The following is a 23,271-nucleotide window of genomic DNA, read 5'->3' on the forward strand; positions in this document are numbered from 1 at the left end:
TTTCTAAATGTGGGTTGGCCTTTGCTCTTAGAGATTCCTTGTTGATGACATGTGTGGAGGTTAAGTTTCTTAATGAAATCCTCTAAGAGATGTCTATTCACTTCCTTCTGGTCTCCTTCTGTTTGGCCCCAGTTTGGTATGTTGAAGTCACCTGCAAAGATGATCTCATGGTCAAGGTGCTATTATGCGATTCACATATTTGTTCACAAACAGTTATGATGCCCTTTTTTACCCTCTTTTCCTGTGTTGACGTAAAAGTTCAACACTGTTGTGTGAAATTAACTGGCCCCCTATTTCTAAACCCCGGAATTACAGTGCTTGCAAGTCATTGTTGGGGGTTTGTATCTCTCTTAATTTAAGTTGAAGTTGGAGTTTTATCAAAACAGATAACCCGTCAGGGGGCCTTCCATGGAGATTTTTCTTCTGGGTGGTTTTGTTGATTCCATGATAACCTGGGATTGAGATGGCCACGGTGGGCCAAGTTTCCTGTAGACACACAACATCAGCTGTAATCAAGTAGTTGAGGACTTCTTTTTGTTCTATGAGGTTGGCTAGACCTGCAATGTTCCAACTACTCACCCTAATGCAGTATCTAACCCTATTTGTGTTTAGCTTTGTGGTGATAGGGACACTGCTGGCCCTTGGATGTTAAGGCTGCTGTTAGGCAGCCCCAATTGGATTGCTTGTCAGTTTGAAAGTTGTCTTTTGGTTTTGGATTGTAGTTGTTGCTTGAGAGAGGCTTCCACCCCGTCTCAACCAATATCCCAATTTCTTACTGTAGTGCTCCTCAGAGTACCTCAAAGAGCTGATGTGTAACCTGTGCTAATTTGTGTCTGATACCAGTCTCCGAAAAATGAGGGGACATCACCTACAGTCAACATTTTCTGCTGGAACAGCTGAGGATGTGCCTGAAGAGCCTAGAAAGTATCCTCTCTGTTGAAAGAGGGAAGAAGAGTATCTGGTCTTGTAGGAGAAACACTGTCCAGGTGGAGAGGCCCAGCATGCTGCCAGCATGAGGAGCACCTAGTGGATGCTAAGGATCCTAATCCATGAGTGACACATGCTGTGGAGGACTCCTCTAATCTCTCTGCACACTACTTAGAAGCGGTAAATAAAACTGAACTAGAAAGCATAATTCTATGTCGCCTGCAGCATTGTATGGGCTGAGTGATTGAGGCTGGTACTGCAGATGAGTTAGAAGGATATTGAATTGCTGTGTAAGTGGGAAGCCCCAAATTAGATCTAAAATTGCAACTGCCCCTAGAGTTGAGCTGACAGTCACATACTTTGCAAGCTGAAGTCCTGAAATGCAGCTGATCCTGGTTGGTAGCTGCTGGCAAAGACTTGTGTCATCACATAACTATGCTCTCAGAGCCAGTCCTGTGATGATCATACTTCTAATGGCAGTTACTGTAGTAATTAACAAAGTAGGAGTGCTGCCCATGCCTGCTGCACAGTTTGAATGGCTGCCGATGATTAACAGTACATGTTGGTCTTAGCTACGCCTGAGGATGAGACAGTGACTGCGTTCTAGAGTTCTCTGAAATAGTAAAACCATCTCAACAAGCCAGTGTTAATAAACAATGTATTGCTCCAGTCCAGTTGTCCTAAATCCACCCAATGTAATCCAAGGCACATCACTTTGTTTTCCTGTGTATCTATTGCCACTGCTGTTGATAGGCGCTTGAAGACTAACTCTGTGAGCCTGATGTCCATGCAAGTAACCTAAGTGATTTAAGGAGGCAGTAATCAGCAAAGTATGCAAATAAGGAAGAAGAAGTCTGGCCTTAATCAATCTGGCCCCGTGAAGCCGGTGGTAGGGATGAGGGCTAATGGCCGAAAAAGAACTGTGAAGAGATACCCATCGTGATTAAAACCTTAATAGATTCTACATAAGTTTGTATGAATGATTATGAACTCATCAAGGACGGCACGTTTTCACAACGTGAAAGAACGTTTTGTAAAATGTAATAGAATTGTCCATGGCTTGGACATTTTATTATAAGGTGCAATGCCGTCTTGCATTCCTTCGTTGGTGTGAGTTATTTTTATTTTTAGTAGGACCGTGTTAATATAACGGACTTCAGTTGCAAAAGAAACACTGACTGCCCATTGCTCTCTGTCAGCCCACAAAGCAATTTGAAAGCAGTCGAACATCGTCGACCAAATATTATCTCTTAAACATATTCACATTTTTAAGGGATTCACATATATCGCATAGAAGGTCTCTGGAAATCTGCTATAGCCCTAGATTTCCAGGAGTACTCCCCTCTGCTCTGATTTGCAAGGAAGATTGTTCAGAAGGTGAACTCTGTATGGGCAAATCAACATGGTGAAAAAGAGAATTTGTACATTTAATTCATTATGTGTTCTTTTTTTTTACTCTCCACTTGGACCATGCTTCCTCCGTGAATAAATTGCCTTATCCGCACTCCATGAGGTTTGGGTGCTGTTTCTTTGCTGTTTTAACCTTACAAAAAGAATTTGTGTGTGATTTCATGAGTCAGGCTTGGTGGAAATGGCCATGCAAAGTATATGTGAATGACCACAACACTCACGAGCCCGTGAGGTGTTTAACACATTGCACAGGGATCCCCCACCTAACACTTCGCTGTATCTGCTCGTAGCTATAAACTTCAAGAAGATCATTTCTGACATGGAAGCAAATGTTCTGCTTTTGCAAGTGCACTTCAGTGCTACACATATGCCCCTGCTTGCTTCTAGAACCGTCAGATGTAATCATACTGCTGCCTGTATCTGAAGGCACTGAAAGTTCGATTTGGTAATTTATGTACCTATTTATAACTTGTTTTTATACTATTTAAGATCTGTCTATTTTATAATATGGATTGGTTTGGGATTTTTTTTGTTTTTCGTTTATATTGTAAAGGTTTTAAAAAATCATATCCAGTAACGATATTATTTTAATTATTATTAAGTGCACTTTAGAATCCTAAAATTCCACTCACCCTGAATCCTGATCAGATGTGACATTTTTAATAGTAAGAGACTCTGCCGGCGAACCCGACTCACTCAAGCGTGGAACAGCGTTTAATCGGGCACTGTGCACAGTTACTGCAAGCCACGCTTACACACATGGTTATAAAGTGTCATTTCAATTTGTCACAGTGCAGAAAGCTTTCCAAGAATTGATTATTCAAGTCTGAGCCTGTCTGAAGAACAACATGAGCCCCCAAACGCGATATGCTGCATTTCTTGAAATTAAGAACAGGATACAGATATTACACACAATCCGTGAGTGTAAACAGGTTACTATGACATGTTTAATGGCAGAAAATAAGCGGATATAATTTACATTGCGACACGTTAGTTATCCAGATAATTACTGGTATGGAATATATCAATTGGTTCTGTATTTACATGGGTAATACTGCGTTTGGAAGCTCCATGCTAAATGTTAGCAGGGTGGAATCAGGCACACACTTGTGCAGAGTGTGTCTGTACCTTTTGATGTGCCTGTGACCCTCTTACTTTTTTGTATTCAAGGTGCCATCAGAGTAACAATTAGTGGCAATTAAAAATTACAACTTTTCAAACATTTACGACGTGTGTCGTTAGACAAGACCGTTTGATTTCACTAACATGATATATATCTTATACTTACATATAGGGGCTTTCAGTCAGACCTCTTCATCAATTAGTCTGTTATTGTGCCATTTATATTTTTCTTTCTCCCACTGCAGCATACAGCATGAGGTAATGGGTCAGGCCACATTATCCATTGGCTAACTTCACTGTGAGTTATTGCATTCCGCTTTTTCACACGCATCACAACCACACACAAAGTGGTTCCCTTAAGTACCATGGACTTCATTGCCAATGTGTGTTTTCGAGATGAAATAATATTTTTGGTTTTTGAAATTGTGATTTTTTTTTTAGATTTCGAAGGGCCCAGCAACTTCCCCAAAAATCAAGTTTTGCAACAACCATGATAAAAACTAAACAGTATCGACAAAGCCAAAATGATAATGGCCAGTGACAGACCAGACCTAGTGACTTTGTTAACGCTTGTTTAAAATCACGCCTTTTTTTGTTTTCATCAAAATATTCTAGAACTACAGTTAAAATAGTAAGTAAGCGACCTGGACTCATAGATGGGTGATTCCACATGTCACTCTCAAGATGTGATGGAGGTTCAATGATTTTTTAAGAGGATTTGAAATTCTCTATTCAGGTGAAGTGAATCAGACTAGAATCAAGGAGTGCTAATACAAAATTCAGTGTGATCTAAGCCAGAATTTCCAAATCCCATCAGCATGCAAATAAAGATGTAGAATTCTCCTCAACTACATAAGGCACTTTATCTCGCAAATAGGGAAATACTAGTCAGTCTCTGTGCGAAAAGATGTGGCTTAACGAATAGCGGCTGACTTTGAAGCTGGGGAACCAGGTTCCCTTCTGGCGAGAGGCTCAAACATCCTGTGATTCCGGGCAAATCACTACATCTCCACCTGCCTAAAAAATGAATGTGTCGGTCTGTAATGCAACTGGTGCTCATGTAAAGCCCTCTGATACCTTTGGTCCAGTTGGCAATATATAAAACTGCAAAAAAATTAAATAGATGTCTATCACAAGTTCTATACTACCTAAGGCTTTCCTTGTCCCTATTTTAAAAAAGGCTAACTTAGATCCATGTAACCCCGCTAATTATAGACCGATATCTCTCCTTCCTGCCCCTGCCAAGATACTCGAGCGATTTGCCCATCAGCAAATCGCTTGTTTTATTGAGACCCATGGCCTTTTCCATGATTCCCAACATGGCTTTCGTAAAGGCCATAGTACGGAGTCGGCCCTTATTGAGATGGCGGACTCTGTCCGCTGGACGCTAGACCGAGGATCAAGGGCGGTGTTGGTGCTGCTGGACTTATCAGCAGCATTCGACACCGTCTCCCACCCCATCCTATTAAAAAGACTGAAGGCCTTGGGAATTCAGGGCAATGTCCTATAATGGATTGGTTCTTTTTTGTCAAAACGTTCACAATTGGTTCATACTCCCCCTTTCACCTCTACGCCCAGGCCATTGAAATGGGTCGTTCCTCAGGGCTCGTCTTTAAGCCCCCTTCTTTTTAATGTTTATTTTTCCCCGCTAGCTGATATGATTTCCAAGTCCGCCATTAAAACTACATCTTATGCTGACGACATTCAGCTGCTTTTCACTTTTGAGGACCCGTCCACTTTTTATTTTGAACCCCTTAAATCCTGCATCAGAAACATTGCTCACTGGATGGATCTCAATTCCCTAAGACTGAACGCAACTAGGACTGAAGTGCTCTTCTTCAACCAGCCCTCCCCTCTAGATTCTAACATTTGGTGGCCGGAAGATCTGAGCCAAGCCCCCATTCCTAAGGACTCAGTCCGGAATCTTGGAGTTCGCTGGGACCAACAGCTGTCTTTAGGTTGTCAGGTTCAATCAGTCTCTGCTGTCTGTTTTTCCAAGATTAAAACTCTAAAAAAACTTATCAATTATTTGCCTTGCGCCCATAGGAAAACAATTGTTCATGCATTGATTATCTCTCATTTGGACTACGCAAATGGACTCTATTTAGGATTACCCTCTGGCCTTTGTCACAAACTCCAAATGGTCCAAAATGCCGCGGCTCGTTTGATTGGGGGTCTCTCACGCCGACAGCACATTTCTCCATACCTCCGCGAATTGCATTGGCTACCCATGAGCAAGCGCATTGAGTTTAAAGCTATGACACTAGCTTACCGCGCCACGCAGGACATGGGGTCTGCCCATCTGAGATCCATCCTTCGCCCTTACTGTAACCCCTGTTCGCTTCGTTCCAACTCTCAATGCCTGCTGGTCACACCCAGATTTAAAAAATCTCGCTCTGGAGGCAGAACATTTGAGCTGGTCGCTGCCCAATGCTGGAACAAGTTGCCTCTCAACCTGCGCATGAGTAGTACGGAATCGGAATCCCGCCGTGCTCTGAAAACCTTCCTCTTTGCCGGTAACTGCTTGTCTTAGGTTTCTTTCTGTAGGAACCCCATTACAATCAATTAGCCACGGGACACCCCGTTGGGGTAGCTGTGCGCTTTATAAAAGACACAATAATAATCATAATAAATGGTCACCAGGACTCTATTCTATCACTAGATTGTAGTGAAGTGCAATAATGGCACTAATTTTCTGATTTTTCCCATTTGGACTTCCAGCTCAATTATGTAATGTGTGCCCTGCAGTCAAAACCCCAACTGTTATCTCATTAAGCTGTCAGAAAAACTATCCTGCCTTTGTGACACCATCATATGCTCTTAAGATGGGGGAGTTGCTCGCTCTGTTCTGTACTCTACAAAGAAAACAATTAATTGGATCTTCAGCACAGTACACAGCCCTTTGAATTTTTTAAATAAAAATGTTGCTTCAAATTGAAACCTCTAGCAGAATACAGCTAAGGATAAGTCCTGAAAAATAAATATCTTTGGCTTAAAAGATTTGAAGCAACGTAAAACTGGAATGTAGAAGTGTCATTCACAGTTCTGTCTGTTTTACTTGAATACTCCTCTGCATTCATAGGCAGTGTTTTTGAGTTAGCTGATGTTCTGTAGGGTAGAGAATTGAAATATGTAGATGTGTAAACATAGAGAGAGAGAGAGAAAAGTTGGCATAGAAAGAGAATACATTCTGGGTTTGTTAGTTGACAGTCAAACAATTCTATGCCTTTTGAAATCTTTCCAGAAAATATGTGTCTTTTCTTGCAGGAGCATACACATCAATAGTGCAGCATGTGCTGTGGAACAAAGGCCTTGGGAGTAAGGGTCCCACTACTCTGCAATTGCAGCTTTTTCTTTTTTTTAAGTTTGATTTATTGAGAGGTAACAAAGGAAATAAACAACAATAAAGTGGATATAATCAACCCTATTTAATAATAAAGCGAGGAAGTAGAGTGTGAAGAAGATATAGGGATTACACATTGTAACTGTATTTCAGAAGAAGAAAAGCATTATGGAAAAAGCAAATTAAGGGGAAAGGGGTGGACCAAGGGGGAAGGGAACAAAAGTAATTAATATAGAGCAGCTAAATCATCATACATTTTGTACTAATAGTGTAACATTGTAAGCATAATAATGAAAGAAAAGTGAGAAGAATACTGCAATAAACATTTGATAATGAAGAACCAACTAAACAACCATGCGAAAAAAGGCAAAGAGAGAAAATTAAGGTGGTTTCCGTACTTCATCTGATAGATTTTTAGAGCCGACAAAAGAAGAGGCAGATTGAGATAAATAAGTTGTTAAGGGGAGCCATGAGAGATCTCTTTTGATTGCTATGGATATGGGAGAAACATAGTTAGTATCTAGTTGGTGATGAAAACAGACAGCATTTAATCAGGCTCTAAAGGTGACCTTATCAGCTTGTTTCCAATTTGAAGTCATTAAATGAAATGCAATAGCTAATAATAAGTCTAAAAGTTTAACACTCAGCTGCGTTTGAAGCCATTGGGGAGATCGAGTACCTAAAAATATATTTGTGAGAGAAAAAGGGATTTGAACCTTAAACGTTATCTTCATTTGGGACCAGACTAATTGCCAGAAATGACAAACTGAAGGGCAATCAAATAACATATGTTTTAGATTTGCAATCCTGTTTGCTTCCCGTGTAACTTTGAGACACAGAAACGATACAGAGGCATGGACGCTGTTCTGGCCGAAGATCCCTGATTTGTTCTAGGCATCTCTCAAGTGGCGTTATTGGCAACAGCTCCGCATTGAACTTCACCCAAACAAATAATCAGCACACGGTCCCTTCTGAAATTATTGGGTCAACGTCCGTTTTTTTCAGTATTAGTGTACACTCTCAGTTAAGTTATGAGGTTCTGATGAGAACCCCCCCACCAGTTAGGGGTTCGAAACGCGTAGACTGTTCTTCAACACCATAAGATTATGCTTTCAAATTAGTATATTGCAAATAGGCATAAAATAGGTTATTTAATTCAAAGTTAAACCTCTATGGTGTTTCCTCCCCCTAGTAATCTATTTTGTGACATTCTAAATTGTAAATATTGATTTTTGTATGCATGGTTTGTCTGAGAGAGTGAGTTTTGTGTGTGAATGTTGATCAACTACGTATGAGTGTTTGTTTTCCACTAATGTGTATTTTTATGAAAATGTAATTTTTATGAATATTGTATCCTGTATTGTTTGTCTTTGCTATTCGTTTTGAATCCTTGGTGAACTTTAACCAACGAATTTATCAAAAAACTTTCTTAAAAATAAAAGTGATTTAATCTGTGAAATTCCTTTTTAATTCGCACTTAGTTTAATTCTTTGCTTGAGGAAATTGAAGCTAAATAGAAGTCACAGTACTGGCTTTTGTGTTGTTTTATAATAGAATTAGATCTGCGGTGGGGCAGGAACAGGCTCAACAAGTAGGGGATGAATCCGATGAAAAAGAAGCTAAGGACATTGGGGAGAATAATATTCTATGGTAGATGAAAAAAAGAGGTTGTGTGGTATTTGCAGCACGAGAGGTCCTATGGAGTTTAGACCAAGTTTTATCCCAAGAAGCAATTGGCCACTCTTGAGAAAAGTCTTTTTCCCATGTCCTCTCAGTTTTTGATTTGTGCCTTTCTGAGGAGAATAGTAAAGATTCGTAAATATTGGATGCTGAAGGAGAACCTTCTAGAATTGAGCTTAAGGACTCATAAGTTACAGGGAGATCAGTAGAACCTAGTAGACTCTGAAGAAACTGCGTGAGGGAAAGGTGAAGATTATATTGCAATCTGGAGGATGGTGGTAAAGAAAATGTAAATTGAAGATCAGAAAAAGTAAGGGGTTTGTTATCAGATATAAGAATGCCACGTTTTCCAGTATATAGGACGATCACGAATCCGTACTGATTTATTATGCCAGATAGGCTGATTATGAAGGGAATTAAGGGAACTCTCTTGAAAGTCAAAAGGAGCAAAAGGAGCAATATGAACTTTTTTCAATTGTAACCAGAGAGGTGGATGTAAGGGAAGATCTGTAGAGATCCACTTAGCAGCTTGTTTTAGTGAGAAAGCGGAATAATACGTTTTAAAGTCAGGGATCTTGAGACCTCCGTTAGGTGTATCCTTCTGGAAAGAAGATAGGGCTATACGAGATGATCTACCCTTCCATAAGAATTTTATCAAGGTGGAAACAATTCTTTTGAAATAATATTTAGGGATATGAATAGGAATCACAGAAATAATATATAGCACCAGAGGCAAGAGCATCATCTTAATAGAGCCTAACTGACCCCACCATGATAGAAAAAGGGGATGCCAACGACTAATAGTATCACTTAATTTTTTAATAATGTAATCAAAATTCTATTTTACTGTGTCAGATAATAAAGGTGTAAACCATAATCGGAAATATTTTATTTTAATGGGCTGCCAGGTAAAACCAGAGGAATCAAAGAGATTTTTTTGACAAAGAACATTTAAAGGCAAAATTTCACATTTATCAACATTTAGAAGATAACCCGAGAGTTTGGAAAACGAACATACTTGCTGAAGAAAAGGAGAGAGAGCGGTTTCAGAATTTGAGCAATATAAAATAATATCATCAGCATAAACTAACACCTTATCTTGATGTGGGCCTAAGTGGAAGCCTGTAATACGATCATACTGTCTAATTTTAGTTAGGAAAGGTTTTGGGGCTATGACAAATAATAATAGAGATAAAGGGCATCCTTGTCTCATCCACCTACGCAATGAGAAGTAATCAGAAGCCTTACCGTTAGCAAATATTGAAGCTCTGGGGTCTGAGTATAATAAAGAAATTAAAGTTATTACTTTAGAGGGAAAACCAGCCCATTTCAGAACTTGAAAGTCCCATCCAATCCTGTCAATTGCTTTCTCAGCATCTAGGGTAATCGCTCCAATTGGATGATCCAGGGAAGAGGCTTTGCTTAGGATGTTAAAAAAGCCTTGAGAATTGTCGGATGCAAGACGTCCTTTAACAAAACCTGCTTGTTCAGGGCCAATGACATCCGGCAAAATAGGATAAATACAGAGTGCCCGAATTTTCGCAAAGATTTTATAATCTGTGTTAACTCATCCTTGGGAATTAAGCAAATCAGTGCTTCTTGGAACGTACCACTAGAGGCGCCAGCATCCCCAAAGGATTGCAGTAGAAGTAAAAGCTTGGGTAGAAGAATATTTGCAAAGTGAAAGTAGAATTCAATGGTAAATTCATCCTAGGCCTCTTCCCACGACATAGTACTGAAACAGGCTGAGATATATCTGCTGGAGAAGTATCAGCTCCCAAAGGTTTAAAATTAATGTCATTAGATGAAGGAGAGGGAATGGATCAAAAATAGGAAAGAAGGTCAGAGTTATCTGGTAAAGATTCAGGAGTATAAAGATTTTCATAGAAGGAAGCAAATTCATTTAAGATATCCTTATCTTTATAAATAGGGCTGCCAGCAGGGCCTTGCAGAGATTCTATTTTAGCTCTATATGTTCTTGCTTTTAAAAAGTTAGCAAATAGTTTACCCATCTTATTTTGGCCACCAAAATAGCGAGAACTACTTTTTAGTAGGTAGGTGAAAGCTGCATCATTGGATAATTTATTAAAAGTAATTTTGGCATCAATGCAATTTTTCAAACTAGACTAATTATTAGAATGGTAATTTGTGTATTCCAATTGTTTAATTTTATTAAGTAACTGAGAGGACCGAGGTTCTAAAGACTTCTTCTTTTGTGATACAAAACTCATAATAAAACCTCTGGCAGCTGTTTTAAAGGAATCCCATATCATCACAAAAGGAGACGCTGGGGTATTGTTGATTGTGAAAAATTCCAAGGCAAAGGAATTAAACTTCTGACAAAAATTAGGGTTAAGTAATAGGGAGTTGTTAAAATGCCATCTTCCAGTATGAGGGGGAAAAGGGACCAAATCAATGTCGACAAAAACTGGGGTGTGGTTTGATATTAGGATTGAACCAATTTCAGAATGAATGGCATGTTGGGACAGGGGTTTACTTAAGAAAAGGTAATTAATACGGGATTGAGAATGGTGGGCAGCCGAGTGAAAACTATACTCTCTAAGGTCAGGATGACAAAGTCTCCAAATTTCAACTAGTGCTTTACGCCGCACTGTGGAGACTAATTGAGCTTGCATTTTAGAAGGTGTGAACTTTACATTAGAGAGCCTATCAGGAATGGGATTGAGAATTTGATTGCAATCACCCCCAAATATAACTTAATCATCATCAAAGGTAAGGAATTTATCAGATAAATTAGTCCAGAAGAGTTTATCAATCGAAGTAGGACCATATACATTAAAAATAACTATAGGAATCTTATCTATAAGCAGCTTAATAATAACCCAACGTCCTTCAACATCAGCTTCTTGATGAACAATAGAAACATTTAATTTCTTGTGACATATAATCAAAACATTATTTTTCTTACCTAGGGCAGGAGAATTAAACACATGCCCCACCCAGCATCTTTTTAACTTGGAAGCTTTATTTTCAGAAATGTGAGATTCCTGAAGTAAAGCAATGTCAGTTTTCAACTTTGCCAAGTGAGATAACACCTGTTTTCTTTTAATAGGATTATTTAATCCTTTAATATTCCAGGTAGTAACCCGAAATGTACTTTAATGAGAAAAGTATGAACAAACAATATGCTTACGAGAAACAAAGCTAAATTTACTTTAGTTATGTAGAAGGAAACAAAATGAAGAAAACAAAGCAGTTGTATTAGGAAGAAGAATTTAGAAGTATGTCAGGTGTAAGAAAAGTAAAAGGGACTTATTTTAGAAAATAGAACAGGGGAAATGGAAGAGGTAAGTAAGAAAGAGAAAGAAGAAGAGAAAGAAGAAAGGACAGGGAAGGTGAGTAGAAAGAAACGAAAAAGGGAGAGGATAAAGAACAAAGAGACAATACATGTCATACAAAGACGACTGAACAACATACCTACAAATACAACACGACTGGGAAGTGACTACACCAGAAGATGACAATGATGGCATCAAAGCTCCACCAAATCGAGAAGGACCTCAATCAAAAACTTCAAGGTTACGGGAGGATCAGGAGGTAACAAAAATTATTGAAGTAAAACACCTGTGAGTGAGGTAAAAGAAATTAGTGGGAGTAGTAATAAGAAATAATCTTAGAGAGACAACAATATATAGGCATTACAAAGATACAAGCAAAACAATATTCACTGAAAAACTTAGAACCAGAAAAAAGAAAAACATCTACATACCACAAGGTACAGATGATAGTCATGCAGGTCTCGAAGTATCCATAGTATTAGCTCCATGAAGATGAAGAAACTCTTGTAGCGCCATAGGGTCATCAAATGTTGTTGTCTTGTCTGCATACGTAACCTCGAAGAGACATGGATGAAGAAGACCATATCTGACGTTGATTGAACGTAATTGAGGACGAAGATTCAGAAACTTTTTCCGACAATCTGCTGTGATTTTAGCTACATCTTGAGAAAAGAAGAGACCGTGACTTTCCCAAAAAATGTGTTTCTTGGGCTTGACAGCTGATAGGACTTGACGAAGGTCAGTGTATTGCAGAAAAAGCATGATAAAGCCACAAGGTTTCACAGAAATGATCGGTCCAAGTCTGTGAGCCCTTTGAATGTTGAGAGAAGTAGTAGCAGGTAAATCCAGGAGCTTGGGCAAAAAGGATTGAAAAAAGGCGGTTAGATTGGAGCCTTCAATGTTTTCAGGAAGACCATAAAGTCTGAGGTTGTTCCTACGATTCCTGTTTTCCAAGAATTCCGCCTGTTTTTTAAGAAGAAACACTTCAGACTCCAGAGATGAGATGCGTGAGCACGAAGTTTTTTAGAGACTCTGTTCGCTGTTCCACAATGAGTACTAGTGAATCTAAAGAAGACCATTTATCATTCAAAAATGTTTACGTTTTATACGTTTCTTCGATGAAGTGTTTCAGAGCTCGGATCTCCTCAAGAATAACATCCATGGCTGACGTGAAGACTTTTCTGGAGAAGGAGGATCTTTTTTGGGGTATTTCAGTAGAGATTGCAGGTAATTTACTTGAGAACTGCACTTTTGGTATGGTGTCTGAAGAATTATCAGGTTTCTGAGAGGGTAGGTCCTCCATTTCAGTACAGAGGGAATTTGAGTCTGAATCTGAATGCGTAGGAACTTCAGAAGACGCAGTAAGCTTAAGATTCCTCAGCCTCCCCATAAAAAGTGCGATGGAATTCAGTGGTTGACACTAAACTCTTGTGATCAATACTTCAAATCCATAAAGAATTAACCCGATCCGTGCTCCCGTCGTCCGTCCGACGGGAGCACTCCCTCCCTGGTGCTGCGAACAGCCAACGGCCGTCGGAGTCCACCCACCTTTTAGAACGCCTTTCAGCGTGGCAGAATTGCCGCCTCGGTTAAGCCGTTAACTGCAAAATATTGAATTACTAGCTGCGGCATGCAAAATCCAGAGAGACTCCTTCAATGATAGGTAATATGAGACCAAAAGCCAGGAAAAACCATCATGAAAGGTTAAGTATTCACCTCATAAAGAAAAAAAACAGGCAGGCGACAAAAATGGTGGCTGCTTTTCAAGATGGTAAATAAAACGGTTCCAATATATGCCAGGAAAGTCAAAGGAATAACAACATTGTCTCCACAAGAAGAAGAAAGAAATTAGTTACCCAAAAAAAAAGGCTCCAATAGTAGTATATAGGCTATGAGCTGACGCAGAAGGTAAAATTCTGAGGTACGATGTGCTCAATGAGAAGAGAGACAAAATGGCGTCCGCCAAAACGTGGGCCGAATCGCGCCATCAGAAATGCTCCACAAACAAAGAAAACAGCATGAAAAGCTGTTTGGCAGCTCACCGCGATGTAAGGCATCGGATTCCATCACCCAAGCTGCCAGCAGTGTAGGAATTCCTCCCGAACTGAGAACTTGTCAGGATCGGCCTAGCGGAGCTTTTCAACTAAGCAGCCATCTTGTTTGGCGTGTTAGCCACACCCCTTTTGGCGCATTAGCCACGCCCCACAGCTATCTTTTTCAAATGAGCCAGTGGAGAGAGTGGCCATTTACCTTACTAGAACCGGAATTCATGACACTCCTGCTACTTCACTGATTTCTTGTCCTTTATCTATCTGCACTGAAAATTCAGCACTCACTTCCTGCCTCAGCATTGCCTCTGAAATGAAGTCTCACACACTGTCTATAGCAACCACAAAGCTGACACGGAAACAGACTTCACATTGAGTAGAAAAATTAATCCTACGGCTGTACACGTCCACATGCTTTGGACAAAAATATGATACTGACCTGTGAAAATGTATAAATATGGAGTCACAATTTCAAAAGACCCTGAGGTATATTAATGGGCATCATGTATCTCGCATAAGAGAATAATCAAAACTGCTGTGGTTGTGGGAGTCAAAGCAAATAGGTTATCTGCTTCCTGACTCCTCAATTAACATACCGGGCTGTCCTCACACTGCTGACCTTCCACTCCTAAATTTTACATAGAACAGCACCTATCAAATGCCCTACATGATATTTTTGCTTTCTGTAAAACTCACTGCCCCTTGTTTTTGTTTGAATAGATTTCTATTGGACTTGGCCCTTTTTGAAAGGTCAACCCAAAACGTTTTGCTTCTTCCTCTTATTTTTTTTCTGACCTGTTGATGTTGGCTTTAGGATTATGGGCACTTTACCACTGCTGACCAGTGCAAAAGTGCATGGTTTCTCTGTGTAAATTGTGGTTACAATTAGTTCTCCCTGATTGGCTTATTTGATTTACGGGTAAGTCCCTAGTAAAGTGCACTGAGTGTGCCAGGGCCTGTAAATCAAATGCTACTAGTGGGCCTGCTGCACTGACTGTGCCACCCACATGAGTAGCTCTGAAAAGGCATATCAGACCTGCCACTGCAGTGTCTGTGCACAGTTCTAAACTGCCATATCGACCTGGCAAATGCCAGTCCCTAATCTTCCCTTTTCTTACATGTAAGACACCCTTATGGTAGGCCCAAGGTACTCCCCCTGGGCAGGGTGCAGTGAATGTGAAAGTTAGGACATGTACTGGCGTTTAGAATGAGTGTGTGATTGCACACCTGCCTTAGACAGTCTATATATAGTTTAAGCCAATGTTAGGGTTTAGTGTTTGTTTTGTGAAGAAATTGCGTGCTACTACCTACATTGAGAAAGGACCCAAAATGATTTCTCAATTAGAAGAAATGCAAAGTAGGACTGTGGGATGCCCACAGTCTAGGTAGTGCACAGCTAAAGGACAATAATGTCTCTACGAATTTTTTTGATAAAGTTTAAACACAGTTGAACAAAAAATGCTCAAGGCAAAGGTTTTTTGTATGTACACATTTTCAATTTTTAAATCATTATTCAGAAAAACATAGATACTTGATTATCAACATTGTATGCATGCCAATAAACATATGTACCTTCACATCGATATTCAATTTGGCAAATGGTAAAATATCATAACAATAAATATATATATATGAAAAAACAATATTGTTGACTTCAAAAAGTTCAAAAGTCCCAATGCATTTCGGGTTCGGGGAACTGAACCCTTCGTCAGGGGAATTCAACTCTGTCAATTAGGGTGTCTTCTCAATTTTGTTCAAACTCCACAGTAATCTATAACACAACAAAATGCAGTGAATATGCTGCATTCAAAAAATAGGATTTGCACTCAAAACTAAAGTGGGTGCTCATTAACGAAAGGAAAAGTGAACTATCAATAAACATAGAAACTGTTTAACTTATTTAAAGTCACCCCAGTGTGTAAGTTGAAAAGGTAATGCATAGTGTGCATCCCTTCACCCCTAGTAACTAAAGAATGGTATGAAGTACGCTTGCCTTCTAAGAGACACTCAGGGTATCAGATCTTGAATGCATACTAGCCACGATATAGGTCGCCGAATATTCTGAACAATGAGAACGCAGCAATTTAGGTGAAATCAGTAACGTGATGGATACAAAATGAAAAGCGTCAATTGCGACCGCTCTCACCTCAGTTATGGAGTTTCTTGCGTCCGTCAATATTCGGGACGTAAGATAGAATGTACACTACTCGGGACGTGAGGTTGGTTTAGCACTGTAAGAATATAAACACAAGCACAAACTCGTTGTCAGTTAAGAGACTCACGGTTGTAAATTTAAATTAAGCGCCTCATTTGGACTTTATTTTACATACCCAAAAAGAGTACAGGTAGCTGAGCTCTTGAAAAGCCGTCCGCACGAAAGTGGTGAAACGCCGGTCTGTCGGCGCGTAGAAAGTATCCCACAATGCATAGCAATTTTAAAGAGACAGTGTCTCATGCACCGGAAAGTGAGGTATGCCATTGTTAAAGAAACAACCTGTTGCTAAACAAAAGAATTGAAGGCTCGGATTCTCTTCTAGGTTGTAATCTTGAAAAGTGAAAAAATTTAGGTTTATTGTTAACATGAGTCTGAAAAACGGTGTGAGAATAGCATGTGAGTTGGAAGAACAGGACTGGATCATCTGTTGTTGGGAGGGATATATGAAGAATCAGTATAAAAAAAACAGACACTAAAGGCAATGTGCTAAAAGGAATGAGAGGGACAGACGAGAAAAGATGATCGAGTGCAAATCCTTTACAAGTTACAATCGGTAATACGTTAGTTTTCTTGTGCATCTGTTACAGGAAACATAACATCTCGTAATGATCATTGAGCCCATGCGGGGCTACCGTACATAGTGTTTTGATCCAATAGGTTTCCCTACGTGCTAGGGATGTGTTTATGTCAAACCCTGAACTGTGAATGGTGCGTTCTAGGACAGTAAAGCGCAATTGGGGTATGGTATGTCCTGCTGTTCCCCAGTGTGAAGCTAAAGGGGAAGTGGTATTTTTGTTTCTGATTCAACTCTTATGTTCTGTTATGTGAGTTTTGATTTTTCTGCTAGTTCTGCCTACATAAACGAGGCCACATGGGCATTTAATAGCATATATCACTTTTTCTGTGTTGCAGTCAGAATTGTGTTTCAGTTTGATTATGTTGCCCGTCTGCGGGTGCATGAAATTATCACTTGGAATCACATTACTGCATTGGCCGCAGTTGTAGCATTTTATCATTCCCTTGAAAGTTTTGGTTAACTCTGTCTGTTGAGGTTTCAAAAGTTCACGGAGATTTTTTGATCTATTGTGTGCAAATAGAGGAGGATTACGAAAAAGATGTTTGAAGTCAGGTTCATTGTCAATGATTTCCCATCGTCTTTTGATTATAGTTTTGATGCGTGCCGCTTGGGTAGAGAATTTTAACACAAAAACTTCTCGCTGTGATGTTGTTTTAGTGGGGGCACTGAGTAAATCCTTCCTGGATTTTTTTGCTGTCTTTTCTTCAGCTTCATTGAGTATTTGCAGTAGGTAACCTCTTGCTTGATATTTAAGTTTTTGATCCTCAATCAGTTGTTTGCATAGTTGTTCGTTAGACGTGATCCTTTTTATTCTTGTGAACTGTGACGTCGGTAAATGTTTTTTCAGTGAGAAAGGATGAGCACTTTTAAAGTGTAATGCACTGTTGACATCCGTCCGTTTTCTATATACTCTTGTGGTTAAGCCTGATGAAGTTTTGTGAATCTCAATGTCCAAGAAATGTATTTTTTCTTCTTGAATGTCATGTGTAAATTGAATTCTTCAATTTTGTGTGTTCAATGTTCTGATTGCATCTTCCAGCAGAGTTTTCGATCCTTTCCATATAACTAGGATATCGTCAATGTAACGAAAAAAAGCCACAGAATGAGTTTTCCAAATCGGGTTGTTCAAAATGTACTGATGTTCAAAGTGGGCCATGAAAGTATTGGCGTACGAGGGAGCTCCGGGAAAACCCATGGAGGTACCCGTTTTCTGTAAATAAAATTTATTCTGCCAAATGAAATAACTGTGATACAAAGAAAAATGTAACAGTTCCAAAAGAAAAATTGCTTGTTCAGGTGGTATGGTGGAGGCCAGCAACCTCCATTCCACTGCCTCTATGCCTTCATCGTGTGCTATCAAAGTGTATAGGGCCACCACGTCTATTGTACATAAAAGAATGTCATCATTGAATACTTCTCGAATCGCATCCAATTTTAGAAGACAGTCAGTGGTGTATTTTATATAGGTTTCCCAGGTCCGCACAAGTGGTTGAAGGTAATGGTCCAAAAAATGTCCTACTGCCTCATGTATTGAATTGCATCCGGCCACTATGGGTCTAAAGGGAGGTCTTAAGTTGTCTTTGTGCATTTTGGGAAGCATATATATATGCGGTACTTTAGGAGTTAGATTAACAAGAAATTTGCCAGTGTTATTGTCAATGATGTTTTCTTCAACTGCTTTTGTTACAAGGGCAGTTAACAGAGTGATTAGTGCCTCTGTAGGGTCTTCATCGAGTGGCATGTACGTGTCTTCGTCAAGTACATGAGAGTCTACACTGGAATTGTAAAATGCCGTATCAAGAACCACAAGGGCTCCGCCCTTGTCGGCCGGTTGGAATGTGATGGATTTATCCTGTTTCAAAGAGTTCAGTGTCCGCCGTTCTTTAAGTGAAAGATTCGGTTTTTGAGGTTGACTGTATTTGATTGCCTGGAGATCCTTTTTCACAAGATGTTCAAATGTATCCAAGGATTTGTGTGTTATTGGTGACATAAACTTGCTTTTAGGTCGAAATTTCTTTATTTCTGGATTAGAGTCCTTTGTGTTGGGCAGGGTGGAAAAGAACCACTTCAAACGTAATTTACGCATGAACTTAAACAAAGATGTTTCCGTTTCAAGTTCATTAGAAGAATACGTTGGGACGAAAGATATACCTTTGTTAAGGACTTGCAATTCAGCGTTATTCAGTTTTCTTTGGGATATGTTCATCACAAGAGATCCTATTTTTTCAGATTCCTCTGTGGTCTTCCTGTTTCGGGAGCTTTTTTTGTGATTTTGTCCCCTTCTGGTGCGGGTTCTTGTTGAGCTGCTGCCTTGTCTGGTGGTGCTTTGGACGATAGGCCCGCCGCTAAAAAAGGCGGTTGTAAATTTAAAGTCGGGGCAACCCCTTCCGCTGTTAAATTTGTTCGAGGTACTGTTGGGGGAGGTTTTGGACGTTGATCAGTCAAATCCTGGTCCGGCACTAAACTTTCTTCTGAGGAATTCGTGTTTGGTTTCTTAAAGAACCTTTTTTGTGCATAAGTTTCGGCCCAAGAGTACACCTCATCCAATTTGTAATCAATTGTGTCCCTACGGAACTTCCTAATTGTGCGCTCATGAACTTCTTTAGCATGCTTATCCAGATTATTATTGATGTTTTCCAGTACTTTATTCCAGTCCTCAGACTCCATTTTTTGCGAGATTTCATCTTTGAGTTTGTTGATGTCGTTCGTTAAATCTGCTAATACAGTGGAGATCTCTTCAATAATAAGGAGTATTAAATCAAGCGAACATTTGTTTAATATCGCATACCAGCGTGACATGAAGTCCTTATTAAATTTAAACAACATTGGTTTCAGGGCAATCCGTAAACCTCTTGGGATCCTTTTGACCTTATGGTACTCTATGATGGTGGTGGCGTGGAGGCGCTGGTTGATTTCTTTTTTAAGTAAGTATTCCAATTGTCGTAGTTGTTGTGTAATGTTTCCTGTGGATGTTCCAAAATCGCGAGCTTCTTTGATTAATGAATGTATGGATTCAGCTTCATCTGAAGTGTATGCTTTAGTAGTGGCTTGGTTGGTGGTAAGGTCTGCTATGTCTTTCCACAACATTTTGTGAGAGTGGGTGCAATCGTACGTGAGGGTCTCACATATATGAATACTAGAATGAGTGTGTGATTGCACACCTGCCTTAGACAGTCTATATATAGTTTAAGCCAATGTTAAGGTTTAGTGTTTGTTTTGTGAAGAAATTGCGTGCTACTACCTACATTGAGAAAGGACCCAAAATGATTTCTCAATTAGAAGAAATGCAAAGTAGGACTGTGGGATGCCCACAGTCTAGGTAGTGCACAGCTAAAGGACAATAATGTCTCTACGAAATTTTTTGATAAAGTTTAAACACAGTTGAACAAAAAATGCTCAAGGCAAAAGTTTTTTGTATGTACACATTTTCAATTTTCAAATCATTATTGAGAAAAACATAGATACTTGATTATCAACATTGTATGCATGCCAATAAACATATGTACCTTTACATCGATATTCAATTTGGCAAATGGTAAAATATCATAACAATAAATTTATATATATGAAAAAACAATATTGTTGACTTCAAAAAGTTCAAAAGTCCCAATGCATTTCGGGTTCGGGGAACTGAACCCTTCGTCAGGGGAATTCAACTCTGTCAATTAGGGTGTCTTCTCAATTTTGTTCAAACTCCACCGTAATCTCTAACACAACAAAATGCAGTGAATATGCTGCATTCAAAAAATAGGATTTGCACTCAAAACAAAAGTGGGTGCTCATTAACGAAAGGAAAAGTGAACTATCAATAAACATAGAAACTGTTTAACCACTTTCCGGTGCATGAGACACTGTCTCTTTAAAATTGCTATGCATTGTGGGATACTTTCTACGCGCCGACAGACCGGCGTTTCACCACTTTCGTGCGGACGGCTTTTCAAGAGCTCAGCTACCTGTACTCTTTTTGGGTATGTAAAATAAAGTCCAAATGAGGCGCTTAATTTAAATTTACAACCGCGAGTCTCTTAACTGACAACGCGTTTGTGCTTGTGTTTATATTCTTACAGTGCTAAACCAACCTCACGTCCCGAGTAGTGTACATTCTATCTTACGTCCCGAATATTGACGGATGCAAGAAACTCCATAACTGAGGTGAGAGCGGTCGCAATTGACGCTTTTCATTTTGTATCCATCACGTTACTGATTTCACCTAAATTGCTGCGTTCTCATTGTTCAGAATATTCGGCAACCTATATCGTGGCTAGTATGCATTCAAGATCTGATACCCTGAGTGTCTCTTAGAAGGCAAGCGTACTTCATATCTTTCTTTAGTTACTAGGGGTGAAGGGATGCACACTATGCATTACCTTTTCAACTTACACACTGGGGTGACTTTAAATAGGTTAAACAGTTTCTATGTTTATTGATAGTTCACTTTTCCTTTCGTTAATGAGCACCCACTTTAGTTTTGAGTGCAAATCCTATTTTTTGAATGCAGCATATTCACTGCATTTTGTTGTGTTATAGATTACTGTGGAGTTTGAACAAAATTGAGAAGACACCCTAATTGACAGAGTTGAATTCCCCTGACGAAGGGTTCAGTTCCCCGAACCTGTAATGCATTGGGAATTTTGAACTTTTTGAAGTCAACAATATTGTTTTTTCATATATATAAATGTATTGTAATGATATTTTACCATTTGCCAAATTGAATATCGATGTAAAGGTACATATGTTTATTGGCATGCATACAATGTTGATAATCAAGTATCTATGTTTTTCTGAATAATGATTTGAAAATTGAAAATGTGTACATACAAAAAACTTTTGCCTTGAGCATTTTTTGTTCAACTGTGTTTAAACTTTATCAAAAAATTTCGTAGAGACATTATTGTCCTTTAGCTGTGCACTACCTAGACTGTGGGCATCCCACAGTCCTACTTTGCATTTCTTCTAATTGAGAATTCATTTTGGGTCCTTTCTCAATGTAGGTAGTAGCAAGCAATTTCTTCACAAAACAAACACTAAACCTTAACATTGGCTTAAACTATATATAGACTGTCTAAGGCAGGTGTGCAATCACACACTCATTCTAGTATTCATATATGTGAGACCCTCACGTACGATTGCACCCACTCTCACAAAATGTCGTGGAAAGACATAGCAGACCTTACCACCAACCAAGCCACTACTAAAGCATACACTTCAGATGAAGCTGAATCCATATATTCATTAATCAAAGAAGCTTGCGAGTTTGGAACATCCACAGAAAACATTACACAACAACTACGACAATTGGAATACTTACTTAAAAAAGAAATCAACCAGCGCCTCCACGCCACCACCCTCATAGAGTACCATAAGGTCAAAAGGATCCCAAGAGGTTTACGGATTGCCCTGAAACCAATGTTGTTTAAATTTAATAAGGACTTCATGTCAAGCTGGTATGCGATATTAAACAAATGTTCGCTTGATTTAATACTCCTTATTATTGAAGAGATCTCCACTATATTAGCAGATTTAACGAACGACATTAACAAACTCAAAGATGAAATCTCGCAAAAAATGGAGTCTGAGGACTGGAATAAAGTACTGGAAAGCATCAATAATAATCTGGATAAGCATGCTAAAGAAGTTCATGAGCGCAAAATTAGGAAGTTCCGTAGGGACACAATTGATTACAAATTGGATGAGGTGTACTCTTGGGCCGAAACTTATGCACAAAAAAGGTTCTTTAAGAAACCAAACACGAATTCCTCAGAAGAAAGTTTAGTGCCGGACCAGGATTTGACTGATCAACGTCCAAAACCTCCCCCAACAGTACCTCGAACAAATTTAACAGCGGAAGGGGTTGCCCCGACTTTAAATTTACAACCGCCTTTTTTAGCGGCGGGCCTATCGTCCAAAGCACCACCAGACAAGGCAGCAGCTCAACAAGAACCCGCACCAGAAGGGGACAAAATCACAAAAAAAGCTCCCGAAACAGGAAGACCACATTGGAATCTGAAAAAATAGGATCTCTTGTGATGAACATATCCCAAAGAAAACTGAATAACGCTGAATTGCAAGTCCTTAACAAAGGTATATCTTTCGCCCCGACGTATTCTTCTAATGAACTTGAAACGGAAACATCTTTGTTTAAGTTCATGCGTAAATTACGTTTGAAGTGGTTCTTTTCCACCCTGCCCAACACAGAGGACTCTAATCCAGAAATAAAGAAATTTCGACCTAAAAGCAAGTTTATGTCACCAATAACACACAAATCCTTGGATACATTTGAACATCTTGTGAAAAAGGATCTCCAGGCAATCAAATACAGTCAACCTCAAAAACCGAATCTTTCACTTAAAGAACGGCGGACACTGAACTCTTTGAAACAGGATAAATCCATCACATTCCAACCGGCCGACAAGGGCGGAGCCCTTGTGGTTCTTGATACGGCATTTTACAATTCCAGTGTAGACTCTCATGTACTTGACGAAGACACGTACATGCCACTCGATGAAGACCCTACAGAGGCACTAATCACTCTGTTAACTGCCCTTGTAACAAAAGCAGTTGAAGAAAACATCATTGACAATAACACTGGCAAATTTCTTGTTAATCTAACTCCTAAAGTACCGCATATATATATGCTTCCCAAGATGCAC

Source organism: Lissotriton helveticus, chromosome 7 (genome assembly GCF_964261635.1).
Source record: "Lissotriton helveticus chromosome 7, aLisHel1.1, whole genome shotgun sequence".
Lineage (NCBI taxonomy): Eukaryota > Metazoa > Chordata > Amphibia > Caudata > Salamandridae > Lissotriton > Lissotriton helveticus.